General features: G+C 37.7%; 1 long non-coding RNA gene across 1 annotated transcript in view; it reads left to right on the top strand.

Moving 5' to 3' along the window:
- LOC115289897 overlaps positions 1–16,546 on the top strand; it is a 375,560-nt gene that overhangs the window by 242,247 nt on the left and 116,767 nt on the right. The gene's annotated exons all lie outside the window — the stretch shown is intronic.

The following is a 16,546-nucleotide window of genomic DNA, read 5'->3' as shown; positions in this document are numbered from 1 at the left end:
CTTTTCTAACTTTTTAATAGCTTGTTAAATGATCTCTTTGTTTTTAATCTTACTCTGCACATAGCATCCAAAATGATCTATTTTACTGTAACTCAAGAAACATTACTCCTCCACTTAAAATTTTACTGGGCCTCTGGTCATACTTAGAGTAAAATCTAAACAGTCCATTGTGGCCTAGGGAGCTTTGCATGATATGGCCTGTGTCTAATTCTCCTCTCTCATTTCTCGCAATGTCCTAAACCATTTAATCTGTTATAATCACAGTTATTTTCCCTTTCCTTGAATGCATGGAGCTTATTCCTACCTCAGGGCCTTTGTGTTAACACTTAACTTTGCCTCTTTCAGTCGTTGCTTCTTGCTTCTTCAGATCTCATTATGAATGTTATTTTGTAATGTATTTGACTCCAGTCTATTCCCTTTGTCACTATCAGAATAGTGGTTTCCCCTGAGAAGATGAGAGCACAGATTGCCTAGAAAGGTGAATAAGGAAGCTTTATGGGTAATAAGCTTGAGTCACCAGATTTGTGCATTTGTCAACTCTCAGTGAAGATTTGTAAATTTAATTTCAAAAGGAATGTAAATTTAATTTCAAAAGGGAAAAATAAATATGTGACTCTAGTAGCTATAAATACTGATGCGTATAGGAGGAAATGTACTGATGTCTGTAGTTTACTCAGAAACATTTCAAAATCTACAGCATATTGATAGATGGAAAAGGAATGTAGATGAAAAAAATACATGATAAAGCAGGTGTAGTACAATGTTAATGGTAGAATATAGATGGTTGGTATATAAATTTTAACTATATAATTAATCTTTGCTGGGGCGCCTGGGTGGCTCAGTCAGTTAAGTGTCTGACCCTTGGTTTTGGCTAAGGTCATGATTGTGTGATTCATGAGTTCTAGCCCTGCAAAGGGCTCCGTGCTAACAGCATGGAGCCTGATTTGGATTCATTCATATTCATTCATTCATATTCTCTCTCTCTTTCTCTCTCTCTCTCTCTCAAAATAAATAAATACTTAATAAATTCATCTTTGCTATATGTTTGAAAATGTAATAAAATCTTAGAAAATTATTTTTTAAAAATCTAAAGGGAACCAATTAAAATTACTGCATCTAATAAGATAGTCAAAAGGTGCTAGATATTACATAAATAAACCAAAAAAGCTGTACCTATATCCCAGAAAACTAACTAGAAAATTCAATGGAAAATTAAGACTCAATTCATAATAGCAACATAGTTATAAGACTCAAGTTGTAATAGCAACAAAATCTATAAGACTCATATCATAATAGGAAGAAAAACTATAATATACATAGTAATACATCTGACAATGTATGAGAACAGCATGAAAGAAATTGTAAGACTTTCCAGAACTGCGTAAAACCTAACCTGACATCTCCTATATCTCAGTGCAGAATGAGTGATTATAAATATTATAGGATGTAAATGTTAGCCAAACTACTATAAATTCAATGCAATTTCGATGAAAAATCTAATGGACACACTAACATGAAAAATTGATTACAAAGTATATTTGAAAAAGCAAATAGGTAAGAGTAGTCAAGAAAATTTGGAATAAAAATTAAAATGGGAGAGAGAACACTTTGGGAAGTTAAAATAAATCATAGCATTTTCACTATTAAAACAATGTTGAGGGGCGCCTGGGAGGCTCATTTGGTTAAACCATCTGACTTGGGCTCAGGTCATGATTTCATGGTTTGCGGTTCAAGCCCGCATCTGGCTCTGTGCTGACCGTCTGGAGCCTGGAGCCTGTTTTGGATTCTGTGCGTGTGTGTCTTTCTCTCTGCCCGTCCCCCACTCAAACTCTATCTTTCTCTCTCAAAAATAAATAAACATAAAAAAAACCAATGTTGATTAACCAAATAGGTCAATGGGACAAAATAGGGAGCCCAGAAAGGGACCCTTATAAACATGGCAATTTAAGTATGTCATAAAGGAGTCATTTTAAATCAGAAGGCATAGGATTTAACGAAGTGTTCACACAGTTACATATACATCTATAATAATGTTGAATCTCTATAATGCATTCTGGGTATAATACATTTCCAATAAACATAGTAAAAAATACTAAACTTGCCATTAGAAAATAAAGATTTGATATTATTGTGGTAGGTTATATACTCCTCAGTAGGACATCATCATCATAAACCATAAAAGATAAAGTTGACAGATTAAACCATGTACAAAGTAAAAATCTCTATCAATAAATATACATTATAAACAAAGATTAAAAACAAGCACAGAATGAGAGAATTATTTGTGACATAGATATATGACATAGATAGGGTTTAGATAGATGAAGAAGAGGAACAGAGCTATTTATTATATATGTAGCCAGGTTAAATCTCTAATATTTTACAAGTTTTTAAAAATAAATAATGAGCTGGAAAAGATGTTAAGTTTCATTAGAAAATCAGAAAAATACACACCAGGGCAATTGATGATCTCCCTTCAGTTAGTTTTAGACTGTAAATGATGAAAATAAAATTTAAATGGGATTTGATAACAAACACTGTTAGGAAAAGTGGAGGGAAAAAACTTTCACACATCAGCGGTAGGAATATAAAAGAGTTCTGGAAGAATATTTTGTAGATCTATTAAATTTTAAAATATTCTTTTAATCACACACTCCAAGTTTAGTCATACATCTTTATATACACAGGTACATAAAGATTAATGGCCAAGTGTATTTATTGCAGAGTCTAATAATAGCAGAAATTGAAGAAAATCTATGTTTGCAACTGTCAGAAATGGTTACATAAATGGTACATTCACAATATAATACTATGTCCAGATTAAAAGTTTATATACTGACATGGAAAGAAATCCATTATTTATTATTGAATCAAAAACAAATAAGTTACAAAACAATATGTATCTGGCTATTTATATTTGTTTAAAAATGATATACTTTTTACATGTATAGAATATGACCCGGAAATATAAAAGCTAAAATCTCAACAGGAATTTCCTATAGAAAGGATGTGTATTGGAGGAGTGTAAAGTGAGTGAATAATTTCATGTTTTTATGTTCCCTTTGGATTTTATATACCACCACCGCCATACACACACATAAATACAGATTTTAAGAAATAGTGTGCTGTGTACTTATGAGAGATTTTATTTTTTAAAAAAGAAATTTTAATGAAAAAAGAAAGAAAAAGGGATGGGAGAGGAAAAAAGAAAGATCGAGAAGGAAAGGAACATAGTGCACTGCGGAGAGGAAGAGAACTAATAGAAATGAGAAAGATTTGGAGAATGAAAGATAAGGCAGAAGAGACAGTGAGTAATGAGGTGTGAGGAGGCCAAGCCTTCCTAGCCAGTGTGCACGGACTCTGGAAAGAAGGCCCTGAACTCCACACTGAAGAGGGACACACATATTGCAAACACACAGATGTAAAATATGTTCAGGAGCTCATGAGCATTCTGTCACTCAGGATCTGATGGCCAGCGCCGGCCCAGCATGACCCTAAACATCCACCCACAGCCACTGCTGAAGCCCCCAAGGGGGAAATGCTTCTCTAGATCTATCTTCTTATATCTTTAAAACAAAAGGCAGCTTCATCTGAATGCTAAGAAGGTTTGTGGGTGGTGCTGTTGCTGACTTCAGAGACAGACACTGCATCAAGTGCAAGGACTATTTAAGCAACTAAAGCATTTAGTGAGAGAGAAGACAAATTAATTAACTTGTCAGATCCTTCCTCCAAGATAGCATGAATGCAGTAGATTCTTGCATAACGAAGTATTTCCAAGTATCCAATTTTTTCTTCTCTTTGTTTTCCAATTTCTAATTCCTCCAACCGATGGTTTGGGAAAATTAGGGCAGTATTTGCAAGAATGGTACATATGGCTGTAGGAACATTTCTCAGCATGAGACAGTTCACAATTTGTCTTAAACGGGTGTGTACTTGTGTGTGTGTCTGTGTGTATATGTAACTACATGTTACATGCATGAAATATAACACCGATTCCTTCTATTAGTGTATAAATCTAGATTATTTTAAGAGGTGATGAAAATCGCAATATAAGTGTTAATAATTTGTATGAGGAAGCTAACAATTTATAATGATCTTTTTATAATGGTAATTTATCATAAGCAGCTCATTTAAATATTCAAACATGATATATAAAATTCTTCTAAGTGTTGATTCAAGAATTTTACTGGCAATTCAAGATGCTATTTCTATAGTAGAGTAAAATTTCTAAAACTGAAATTAATGAAAGGCTCTAATAACTCCAGTGAGACAAGAGTTTGTCAAATTTGGCGTTATTGTCAGTAGTACATAAATTATGCAAAAATCTTGATGTAGTAACACAATCAGTGATTTTGCTGAAATGAAGGTAAGAAATATATTTTATGGAAAATACACAATAATTTATGAATTATTTATGTCCTAGTGTTATTACTCACCCAACATCATTGGCCCATCGTTATTTTAAGACAACGGTAATACCACCACACATGCAGTAGTTGAATACATTTCATATTTTGCTTTCAGTGATATAAAAACATCAGCCTTATTCTTTCTGTTTTATTGTTATAAATGAACATATGTCAAAGTTTGATAGGTCTGAGAAGGAGATATAGCTTATTTAACAGTTTGCTAACTTGATTTAAATCCTTTAAATATTTAGTCATAAAATCTATGGTCCTCCATTTGTACTCTTGCCTAGGCCTGCAAATTTTAGGTATAGACCTGTTGTTAGTTTCTTCACACTATAAGCCCTCTCTGCAGCCTTTATCCTGTTCCCAGACGCTCCACACTTGGGAAACATTGCACACAGCCGACTGATCTGTAAATCTTCTAGTACAGAACTTCTCTTTCTCTTTGCAGATTGGGCCCTTGCTTTCTCTATGGTTTTAGCCTCCCAACCTCTTCTAGGGACGAAAATCCCACATGGAGAACCTGGTCCTCTTTAGCATCTCTAGATATCTAACCCGCTAGTGAGGGCACTTGAAATGTTTTTGTTTTCCAAGCACACTACCTGCTGGCCTGATGGGAATATAGTCACATGGTCCACAGAGACCAAGGGTGGGGGTGTGATGAGAAGGCTCTCTCTTCCTTAGCTGTCTCTGTGAATACATAGAACTTTTTTGGGTTGGAATAAGTACTGAATTGGGTGTCAGATCCCTATTCTATAGACTCAAGTGTTGGTGCTATTCTATGTGCTCTAATCCCTAGAAAGACATGGTGTCTTAGATTTTTCATTTGTAAAGTGAAAGGAGAGGAGGAAAGGGAAGTGGATGATTTCTCCTTAACCCAACTTACTGTGGAACAATATGTCAATTCGCTACCTCTGCCAGGAAGTAATTGGGAAAGAGAGAAATTGAACCCCTATAACTATCACTAAGAAAGGAGTGAGGAAGCAGGCAGTTGGAAGACACTGGACTGGATGATTTACAATTCTTGCTCCTAAGGTTACCATATTAACTGCTGAAATGTACAGGCATGACAAGATAGTGACACTAAAGGCAGATGAAATGGCTGTAGCTTCTTTTCTAGGCTACAGATTTACTACAAAAGAAGTTGAGCTATTTTCCCCTTAACTTCCCAAAAAGATCAATAGGAATTCGTATTATGGATATCTGGAATTTTCCCTGAGAAAAAACTAACAGGCTATTGTTTTTAAGGCCTACCATCACTTTTAAAACACTATTTTCCAAAGTGACCATACCTTCCAAGCTCTTCTGCAATATGATTGCTTTAACTATAGAATGTGGTGGAGGGGACACTGCCGTTTCCACACATAGTCCTTCATGGGCCTGGTGACTGATTCACTAGTCAGTCTCCTGCTTCTTGGATTATTCGGTTTTAGAATACTCTCATTGGGAACAAAGCTGCCATGCTTTAAGGCAAAACTGATTGTGATACTAAAATATTTTAAAGAAAAAATGGGGCTCCTGGGTGGCTAAGTGGGTAAGTGTCCAGCTTTGGCTTGGGGCATACATAATCTCACAGTTTGTGAGTTCAAGCCCTGCATCAGGCTCTGTGCTGACAGCTCACAGTCTGGAGCCTGCTTTAGATTCTGTGTCTTCCTCTCTCTCTGCCCCTCCCCTGCTTGCACTCTGTCTCTCAAAAATAAATAAACATTAAAAAGCTTCTTTAAGTAAATAGATGTAATATCATCTGCACCTTAATATTACAATGAATTTAAATATAGAAATAGATACATAAGTTTATATGTTTACTTATGTAACATGTGTACGTGGCTTATATGCAGTTTTATCAGGATATGCTGTTTGATAAATTCATAGATGAAAAGCCCACAATGAACTGGGTAAAATCCATGTTCACATGTTCACATTTTTAGATTAAATGTTCTTTAAAAGTAATCATAATTTTCCACAATTTATTACTTAGAGTCAAAAAGAATCTGTTCAAAATGGGACTAATCCTTTCTTCCCCAAATTACTTCCCTTACTCCCGTGCTGTTGCTGATCCCAAGTGAATGTGAGCCTTCTAGTTCTCTTGCTTAGCTCCCAAATTAATTTTTAATGAAAATGTTGGTTCCTTTATCTCCAGTTCTACCTTTCAAACTTGCTCTATTAAGCAAATTTTTGTCTTACAAAAAAAATGACAAAATAAAGCATGTAGGCAAACACTCTGTTAGCCTCCGGAAGGCAGTGAGCTATTTATCAGCACAGTGATGGAAAGAGAAAATCCAGGTTGGTGATTGCTGAAAATGGGTGAAGCTCAAGAAAGACCAAGAACCCTTCAATTGCAGAATGAGCCTTTGTTTTCACCTGCTGAAGGCAGAGCCTGGGATAGTTTGGTCTGGCTCCCTGCTTCCTGTCTGCCCCACAGTTTTGCCGAAGGCACAGCTTATGGGGAGAGAAACTGGCTGAAACCCACAATGGAAAAAAGGGTGAAAAAGAATGAGAGTTCATCACATGGGAATGTACCTGAAGCTTGTCATTCAAAGATAATTAGACCTTGGTGAGGGATGAAAGGCAGTATCCTTATCAGACAACTGTGGGGTTGTTGTTGTTGTTGTTGTTTTTCTTTTTCAGCAGAATTTGGGTTAGGGGCAAAATGTGACCTCTGGAAACTAATACCAACGATGCTAGCGTCTCTTTCAAATACATAAATACCAAAACTAAGAGGAAAGACCCCAGGGTAGGAGAAATGCATGCCATGTCAGAGGGGATTAATTCCTTTTCATTTGTGAGATGTCAGACATGATTAATATCTGTTCTAACCCAAAAGGAAGAGTGTTAAGGTGGGGCTTTCTTAATTCTCCTAGTCTTACCTGAGCCAAACAACTCTTCTGATGGACACTGAGAATGCCAAAATAATATTTCCCTGGAATGTGAACCACTTTTGCTCACAGGTAAAGAGTATATGAAATGTGGCGTAAGTGGAAGAACAGTATATCCTTTAAGATGATGACAAGGTTAGGTTGACATTAGGGCCTCATACTCTTGCCTGAGGGGAAGAAAGAGAAGAAGGAGATGATATGGGGAATTTACTTGATTCCACTGAGGCCTTACTAAAAATTCAATTCTTCAGATTTTTTAATATGTGCTTACTTTTGTTCTCTGGATATTGGAATGTGCTCAACATTGTATGAACATTCTTTGATGTTTCATGAAATCGTGGTGACCTGGGACTGGTCCCAATCTCAATCTCAATTCATTTGCAAGGTTAGCATTCATTGCACTTTATTGTGAAAATGATCTCTTACTTTTATTATTCTCATGGCTATATCTTTTTATGGACTAGAGATTTTATTTTATCTTCACCTTTTCATATGCACACATGCACACACACAGTCAGCCCTGGTAGAGTTTGTGGGATATCCAGAGAAGTGCATATGAAAACACAAAAGCTTTGCAAAGAAATATCCTACAGTATATGGATGTGAACAGCAATATGATGCAGAAATGAAAATAGTTTCAAAAACAAGTGTTACTTCTCTTTTCTCTTGTATTTGTGCAGATATTATATCATCCTTGGTTAATAATTAGTGCTGGCAGTTGTCTCTAATTGACTCCTACCATCTAGGCTGCTATGGTTTAAAACTGATCTATTGAGCCAAGTGGTAGCTACAAAGAAGTCTTAGTCCTGGACTGAGAAATTTCTAGATGAGTATTATTTATCTAAAGGTAATAAAAACTCTTTATGTTACAGGAGAGTTATTTACTTATAAGCTATTTTATAATATACTATATCACACTACATATAATCAGCTTAGAACCATACTGGTAGTGTTTAAATCCTGGAAGTTACTAGATATATAATCTTGAGCAAGATATTTAACCTCTCTGTGTCTCAGTTTTCTCGCCTGGAAACTGGGGATGATAATAACAGTACTAACCCCATGGCTCTGTTATCCATATTAAAGTAATTAACCATTGTTAAGCATTTAGAATGGTGCCTGGCATATACCAACTATTGTACAAAGGTTTATGAAAAAAAATCATACCTACCTAATATAATTAGATAAGTCCTGTATACTCTTGTAAGTGCTAAGTACAGTGCCTGGCATGTAGTAAGTACTACATGCACTCACCAACGTTGCACAAATAGAAAACACTTCTTCCACTAGCCACATGTTACACTGGTATCAAGAGAGGGAGGATACAAAAAGTGAAGAAGGGTAGGAGATTGACCTTTATTTTGCACTTACTATGTTCCAGGCACCTCATTACGCAACATTGTTTATTTATATTGTTTCTGCCAATTTTCTGCCAAATATAACTACAGGAATCTTATGAAGAGGAGGTAAGACTCAGAAAGCTGAGCTGTATAAGGTGAACAGTAAGAGCATAGAGAAAACAAGGTCTGGAGAATTCACGTTTGTCAGACACCAAAATTCAAACTTACTCTGCTAGATTTCACTGTCCTTCACAGTTTAGATCTTGAAGGGGGCTGACAATTAAGTGGGGTAGATAAATACACAGAAGTAATTATGAGCATATGGGAAGGTGACAAATGTCTGAACAAAAATATAAGGAGTATGTGAGCACAGCAAAGCAAGAGGTATCTGGTTGAATAAAATGGAGGAAGGGCTTTAGAAATAAGATGGCTTTTGTTTTCAAAACCTAGGAAAAGAGAAAGAGTATTCCTCCAACAACAATGATCACTGATTACAGGACATGCTCAGCTTTGAGCATTAGCTCCCACAAAAAGCAAGATGTAATGGGAAATGTGGGAGGAGTAAATACTAATTCTAGCTGGGGGGAGCAGAGGGAAGGGAGAAGACAAGGAGAATATCATTGTGGAAAACATCACCAACAACATTTTTGCCTTAGAGTCCTTACATAGGAAGATATTTTAAACCTTGGAGAACTGTGCAGAGCTCAGACTCACTGCCCACTTCGCCACAAAGGTGCTGCTTGCCTCTTGGCCCACTGTGCTCTCAATGACTTGGCTGGGCTCCCCGAGCAGTCTGCCGTCTCAGTTGAAGTCCCAAGATAGCATGGCCTTTCACCCCACATGCCAAGCCCTGTCAGTGCTAAAACACCTCCCCACCTTCTAAACTTGGATGAATGCCACACTGAGAGGCTTGGGATCTGGCTGGTTGTGTCCTGAGTTGTAAAGAATACAACCCCGAAGTGTGGGGAGGTAGCTCTCCAGGGTAAACTTTGACCAGTGAAGAAAAGAAAGTGGGTGGGAGGAGGAGTGAGGCAAATAAGTTCCCTTTATTTTCTTCCCTCCAGGGTCTATTCTGAGTTCAGTTTCTTCTAAGTGCCTAGCAGACGCGCTGAGGCACCTGCTGTGTCTCATTGCAGCTCACTGGGAAGCAGATGTCAACTCAGTTACTCATAGCATTGTGTTGCTTTGCATCTATCCTTGCTTTGTTTCTCTTTTTCCCTCTCCTTCACCATGGGCTTCTGCCTCTCATGTGTAAGCAATAAGCACTTTAAGCCTTGCCTCAAGTTCTGCCTTCTAAAGGACTAGGGCTCAGGCAAGAACATTGTGTTTTCTTGTATGCCTGTACTGGTAGCTATCCTGCATTCTCCAACACTTCTTACCAAACCCTCTGAAGACATTGAAAAGTTTTATAAAGAGAGTTTATTAAAATTTAATACTTTAGACCAAGTCGCAAAGTCCTCTGGAGCTTTCATGCACTATTGAATTCAAAAGTCTAGTGAAAGATACAGAGTTGACATTTGAGGATGCTAGTATCATTCTTGAGAAGAACGTTACCCCTCTGCTATTAGTGTTGTTAGTGCTTCCAGTAGTTGCTTGTTAGGTAATCCAAATAAACACACAGACTTATTCAATCATTCCCTCATTGGCTAAATTCTTAGCATATTCTACGACTATACTAAGTACCAAGATAGAGGGGTGTGTGTGTGTGTGTGTGTGTGTGCGCGCAGACACGCACATGCTTACTCATCTACCAACCCTAGGGAATGGTAGATCAGACAAAGACCAAAAATGAAACACATTCAGAATCTACATATAGACCGTGTAAAAACAATGTGTTGATCACAGCCTTAGCTTTTATATTTGCTTAAATGGTGGTTAAAACACATGACAATTAAGTTATTGGCTTAATATCTAGCCTTTGTATTGGCTGATGAGTCTGAACTTGTCCAGAGTCTTTTGTCAATATGTATATTTTTTCTATTTGTTTCCTTTTTCCCCTTTTTGGATTTTAGCTCAATCCCCATGTCTTGCCTCTCTTGATTGCTGCTGAATCTTTTCTGGAATTGATAAAATTACATTATTTGCTTTATTTTTTTCTTGGTATTGCTAGCTTCCTGGCTTTGTTTAGCCTTCGATGCTCTATAATGCCATTGGTCAGGTTATTACATTTACAGTGATTTTGCTGGAGGAGGAAAATACCGATGATCCTATAAGAGCAAGAGAAATGGAAAAGCCTAGCTCTGTTTCTTTTTGGGTGAGATGTGTGTTTCAAATCAGTAGGAAAGCAAAGTCATAAAGCAGTCTCCCCCCAAAACATTATCTTGTCTATTGCATTTTTCTTTCTTTGTGTGAGTCTCTCTCAGCCTTGACGGAAAGGTTTGGGCTGAACGAGAGGAAAAAAGACACAACAAACATGTCAATCATACATGCAAAACAATAGCATATGAAATGGAACTACTTGAGAACATAGGCCACTGCCCACTGCAGTGCTTCTCACAACATCCTTGTGAACTCTTTCTTATCAGGAGTGATTAGTTAAGGAGCTGTGTCAGAAAACCAATCACTGTGTCACCAAGCCCACTCGTTTAGCTGACCTCCTTTCCATGATAGGCTTTCTGGAAGCGAGTAGTGTACAGATTTCCATTCTAACGCAAGCATCTTATTTCATCACGTAAGATGGCTTGAGTAACACTGACCTAGTGCGTTAGTTAAGATCGTCTTTGTAACACTGCAGAAAAAGCAGCCCCCACATCTCAGTGGCTGAACCCAACCCAACCATAACTTCTCAACTGTGCCACTCATCCCAGGCAGGTTGATGGGGCTCAGCTCCAGACAAGTAAGATTTGGGTGTTACAAACGCCACTCTCTTGTAGCTGAACTTTCTGAAACTTTTGGTCTCTTCACTTACCATGACAGGTGAAGAGAGACATCAGAAAATCTGTAAGTTCCTGACTACAGAAGTGACGCATTCTACTTCCACTTACATTTCATTGGCAAGAACTAACCACGATGCCCCCACTTAACAGTAAGGAAAATGGAAAGTGGAGAGAGCAAGTGGAGTAGTCAGTGAGCACTAGGATCTTTGCCGTAGGCACCGTGCCAAATTATACAACACTAAGTTGTGTATTTATCAGTCATAACTTTAACTTCCTCATATGTTTGAATGCAGCACTCAACTTGTTTAGAGGTGTCTATGTTTTAGCAATTTTTAAATCTTTTCCTTTCTTCTTTTTAATCTCAAAAGAGTAGTGTGACATTCCACAATTCTTAAAAGCATTGTTATAAATAGAAAACTATATTATTGTATTAAAATTTGAATCAGCATTAACATAACCACACTGTTTGGTGTAACTGAATCCCCAAGGAGGACAAATGCTCCTTGGCCTCTTCTCTTCCCCAAGATGTTTCTGGGTGTCAGCTACATCAGGGAAACACCTGGAGTCTCAGAGAGACAGCTCCATCCTCGGTACAGTCATCTCCTCTGATACAGTTTTGATAGGCTTAGCATCACTGGGCAAGGCACCTTCCACCTCTGCCTTGTGCAGAATTTGCATTATCTAAAGATCACTCTGTAAGCTATGGTCCATTCGCCTTGGCAAATACTGTTTAAATATAGCATCCATAAATAAATGTTAAATAATTCATGAACATAATTTTGTAAATTCTGCTAGGCCACACCTCTCTGGGGGCATATTTATGAACATGCGTCAGCCCGGAATCAATGTGTCTGCCAAGCTCCTTGCCTCTGAGGCAGAATTCCCACATCTAGCCCAAAATGCTGCAAACGGCTCCGATTCCCCTTCAGTAGTCATCCATCATACTGTCACTTTAATTCAGATGCTGCTACTTGTTTTAATAACATACATCTTACACAAAGAATATTGCTAACACAAGAATCTTGGGGTAGATTTTTACAACCTCATAAAATGGTATTAACCCTCTGATCCCTGATGTTCTTTCCGTGCAGCACGAGCCTCTGGCCGCTTTCCCTGCCCCCTCCACTCCCTCAAATCTGCCTGATGCTTATCAATAACCCCTGTTCATGGGGACTGTATAGCACCAGGACCTGTCATCAATCACTGCAGTAAAAATATTATTCCCCCAGCATTGCCCTGAAGAAGTATGGAAAGAATAAAAGTGTTATTGCGGGAATTATTTAGCAAACAATAGATGGATAAAATGTATTATGGTAAGTGTTAAATTGTATCACCTCATTACAGAGAGCTGACTTCAGATAGCAGGAAAGTGGCTCGCTGCCTTTTCTAAGTAGTTCCAAAGAACAATGGCAAAGACCACAAAAGATTTTACAAGGAAACACGAGTCTATCAGACCTAGGATACACTCTACTGAAGAGAAATTTGTCTGGGGGAATGATTTGGAACAAAAACTTGTTCCTGGCCTGTTTTGAATATTAAGCTGGCATTTACCAAAGAGTAATGAGGGTTTATATTTAGTTGTTGAATACAGGATCCTATTCTAGGAAAGAGATTCTTAAAAAGAGAAAATATATGTGTGGTCGAAAACCTCCCCTGCCTGCCTTGCACCCCCTCTTCATGCCCCCTACACACGTTTTTTCAAGCAGTGGGGTGGGGGGCATTTTCATTGGTAAGGAAAATATACATCTTGCAACACTTAGGTTTCAGTCAGTTCTAAAAAAGTGAACCATGCCACTATTTGTAGCTTCAGCCAGTGTTGGAAAACAGTGTTCCTGAAATGTCAGATTAAGCCAATTACTAAACTCAGGCTTGCATTTTAAATACTCTGAAAAATATCTAAACAAGGTTGGAAACCATGGCATATATTTTTTTAACCAAGTAGTCTTTTATCAGTTAATGTAGATTTTTTTTTTTAGGCATAATGTTACACTGGGCTCCTGGGATTCATTTGATCAACATGATTAAATTATTTCCTTACTCAGCTAGAAGGAAATTACTAGTTACCAGACATTATGTGTCTGTTAATTATGTGCAATAAGGCTCTCTCCTATCACACCAGCTCCTGCATTCATGTTCTGTGCATTTTAAAGGCATTATCATTAAAAAAATTTAAATATTGAAAAGGGACAGCTATAATTTTGTTTCATCTATTTAATAAATAAGTAATCTGTGATATCAGTGGTACAAAGTATCTCTTTGCTCTTTGTATCAGCAGAGACAGTCTTAAGAACATACTGAAAGATCCTTTTGAATTCTGTCTTCACAAAAGAATATTTCTCCATCAGCTTTCTAGGGCAGGGACCAGGTCCTTTATTACCGAGTGGAACAAATCTGAGCGTTGCCAAAAAAGAAATCTATGATTGCGTGGCTCCTCAGTGTAAAGTCTGTTCACCTGGGACGGGTGATGGTGCCAAAGTTACATTCCCTCTTGTAGCTCATATCTACAATCGAAGGTTTCAAAAGGGTTTTTTTTTTTTTCCAAAAGAAGAGACAACATATGGTAGCTGAGAGGCCTTATTTTGTCTCCTAATGAAATGATGTGCTTCTGTTTCATATTAAAGTGTTAATCAGTCTGAAATTAGGTCTCACAAAAAGAATAGTGCTTTTAAAATGCTTAATATGATTCATTTTCTGCAGTCAAAACCAGATGACTTTTATTTTTGTATCAAAAAGAGAAAGTGGAGAGGAAGCTCTTCCTCCCCTAACGCCCCCACACTTCCCCATCTGCCCAGGCTTGGGACCCAGATCCAATAACCGGTTTATAGAACAGAAAGCTCTTTAGAGTCGGAGCTTGCACCAAAGCCTAGAAGGTTTTGTTTGAGTTTGAGAATCTTCATAGGTTTATGAAATCTCAACAAATATTTCAAAGAAGGAAGTTTCACATTTGAAGTAGGTGATCCTATTAGGCGCTGAGAGACGGCGCCTTTGTTGTGGGCCAGGCATCATTTTATGTAAGATAGAGCCGTGTCCCACTAATATGCCAAGACATCACTTTCATGCCAGAAACAGATAGGGCTGAACTTGTTTCATGCACTTTGGCTTTCATTGTTAATAATGAGTGACGAAAGTTCAGAGGAGAGGAGCTAAGTGGATACTCAGCTTTAAAAGACTGAATTTTAACTAGCAACATGCCAAACTAGCCAGAAACCCCTCTGATGGTCAGGAGAGAGCAGAGAGAAAGAGCTCATCGTGGAAATCTGTCCAGAGCCACCAGTCCCTGTAGAGACTACAGTGGTGAGATTGGCGACTTTCCTTCAGGAAGATTCTAGAGGCTGGAGCGTTATGCGGCTGGTGCACCTCAGAGGTCTGAGAGTTTTGCACCAGAAGACACAAAATAGGAAACAGGGCCAACAAAGTTGATTAATATAATTTTAGATCACAATGGATACAACTATTGATTAATGAATTAGTCTCTTTTATGTCTAATCAACACTTGAAGCCGCAGAATTTCTTTTTAATTTTTTCCTTCCTTTTTACCTTTTAGCTGTTCTTTTTTTTCCTTATTGTTTCAATTCTTCTTCCTTCCTTCCCTTTTTTTTTTTTTTTTTTTTTTTTTTTTTTTTTTTTTTTTTTGGTTTCTCCTTTTACTCCTTCCGGTCTCCTTTCTCTTCCTTCTTTCCTCCCTCTTTTTTCCATTATTTTACCTTATATTTGACTTTCTGGAGAAAGACCCCAATAACAAGAAAACACACTTGAAGATCATGTCTACAGTATTTATTTTTTCGTTGAACCAACATTCACTGAGTGCTTCTCTCATGCCAGACATCTAGTAGGCACCGAGAATATAGAAGAGTGAACAAAACAAATCCAGCCCTTTCTTTTTTGGAGCATGGAACCTAAGAATCTTAGAATCTAAGCTACTGGGTTCAATGTGTTTTTCAGCTCAACTTCCCACATCATCTATAACCACAGCTGATTATCTGTTTCATCTGTTTGGTCATGAGAGATTCTAGGACAGTCACTAGATTTCGCAGCTAAAACAAGAAAATGGACACATTAAAATTTGACAGTTTAGAAAGGACTTTTAGCAGTAAAGAATGAAAACACATGATTTGTTAGTTTAAATGGAAGTCTGAATTATCCAGAATGTCAGATTTTCTGAACAACACATTTGAGGTTTGCTTTCTCCAGGGCAGAAGAGAATTGTCTTGTCCTGGTAATCAGGACACGGCACATACAGCTGGACAGCACTGTGTGTTCTAAGAGACCCTCCCCACTTTGTATGTATGGTTGCCAATAGCCTCATCCATCATCCTGGGTGTTTTATCACTTGTTTTCTATATGTCATTGGGTATATAAATCCATAAAAACACTATACAAATAGAATTAAGTATGCCAGCATCTTTTGATAGTCAAGAACCCTGCAAATTTAAGTTTGACCTTCAAAGACAACTTTTAGAAATGAACTCTTTGATCTTCGATCCCATACAAATTAGCACATTCTCAATTTAGAAGAATGCCCTAATTTGGGACACTTTCCTGAAATACTAAAGCTGTTATTCTAACATTCAAATCAAAGCATTCTTGACACCAAATTGGCTGGGAAGGAAGATTCCACTTCAGCTACCGCAGTACCCCCAGCCACATCCAGACCACCACAGACCAGCAGCCTAAGAATCACACTCTCATGGCTCCGAAGACTGTGATACGATACTGAGTTAATCCTTTTACCACCTTAGAAAGTCAGGCTGGTACAGATGGATTATTAACTTGCGTCAATACTAAGTATTAACTTGTGTTTGTCACAGAGCTATGAAATGTAGATACGACCCAGTTTGGCTTTGTTTATTCCTGTTAATTGAATTGACCAGTTGCCTCAGTGCCACTTCCATTGACTTGCCCTCCATGCCTTGACAGTTGTGCCTTTTCACCGGTAAAACTTACTCCCATTTGCACAGTTTGATGACTGAACGTCTTCCCAAGTCTGAAGTGGGCTGTACAGTGACTGTTTTTAGAAGGCAGCGCCGGATGCCTACCTTCGTGTT

The sequence above is a fragment of the Suricata suricatta genome, chromosome 4 (assembly GCF_006229205.1).
Source record: "Suricata suricatta isolate VVHF042 chromosome 4, meerkat_22Aug2017_6uvM2_HiC, whole genome shotgun sequence".
NCBI classification, from domain to species: domain Eukaryota; kingdom Metazoa; phylum Chordata; class Mammalia; order Carnivora; family Herpestidae; genus Suricata; species Suricata suricatta.
The sequence above is the reverse complement of the archived record's forward strand: the minus strand, read 5'-3'. Positions and strand labels throughout refer to the sequence as shown.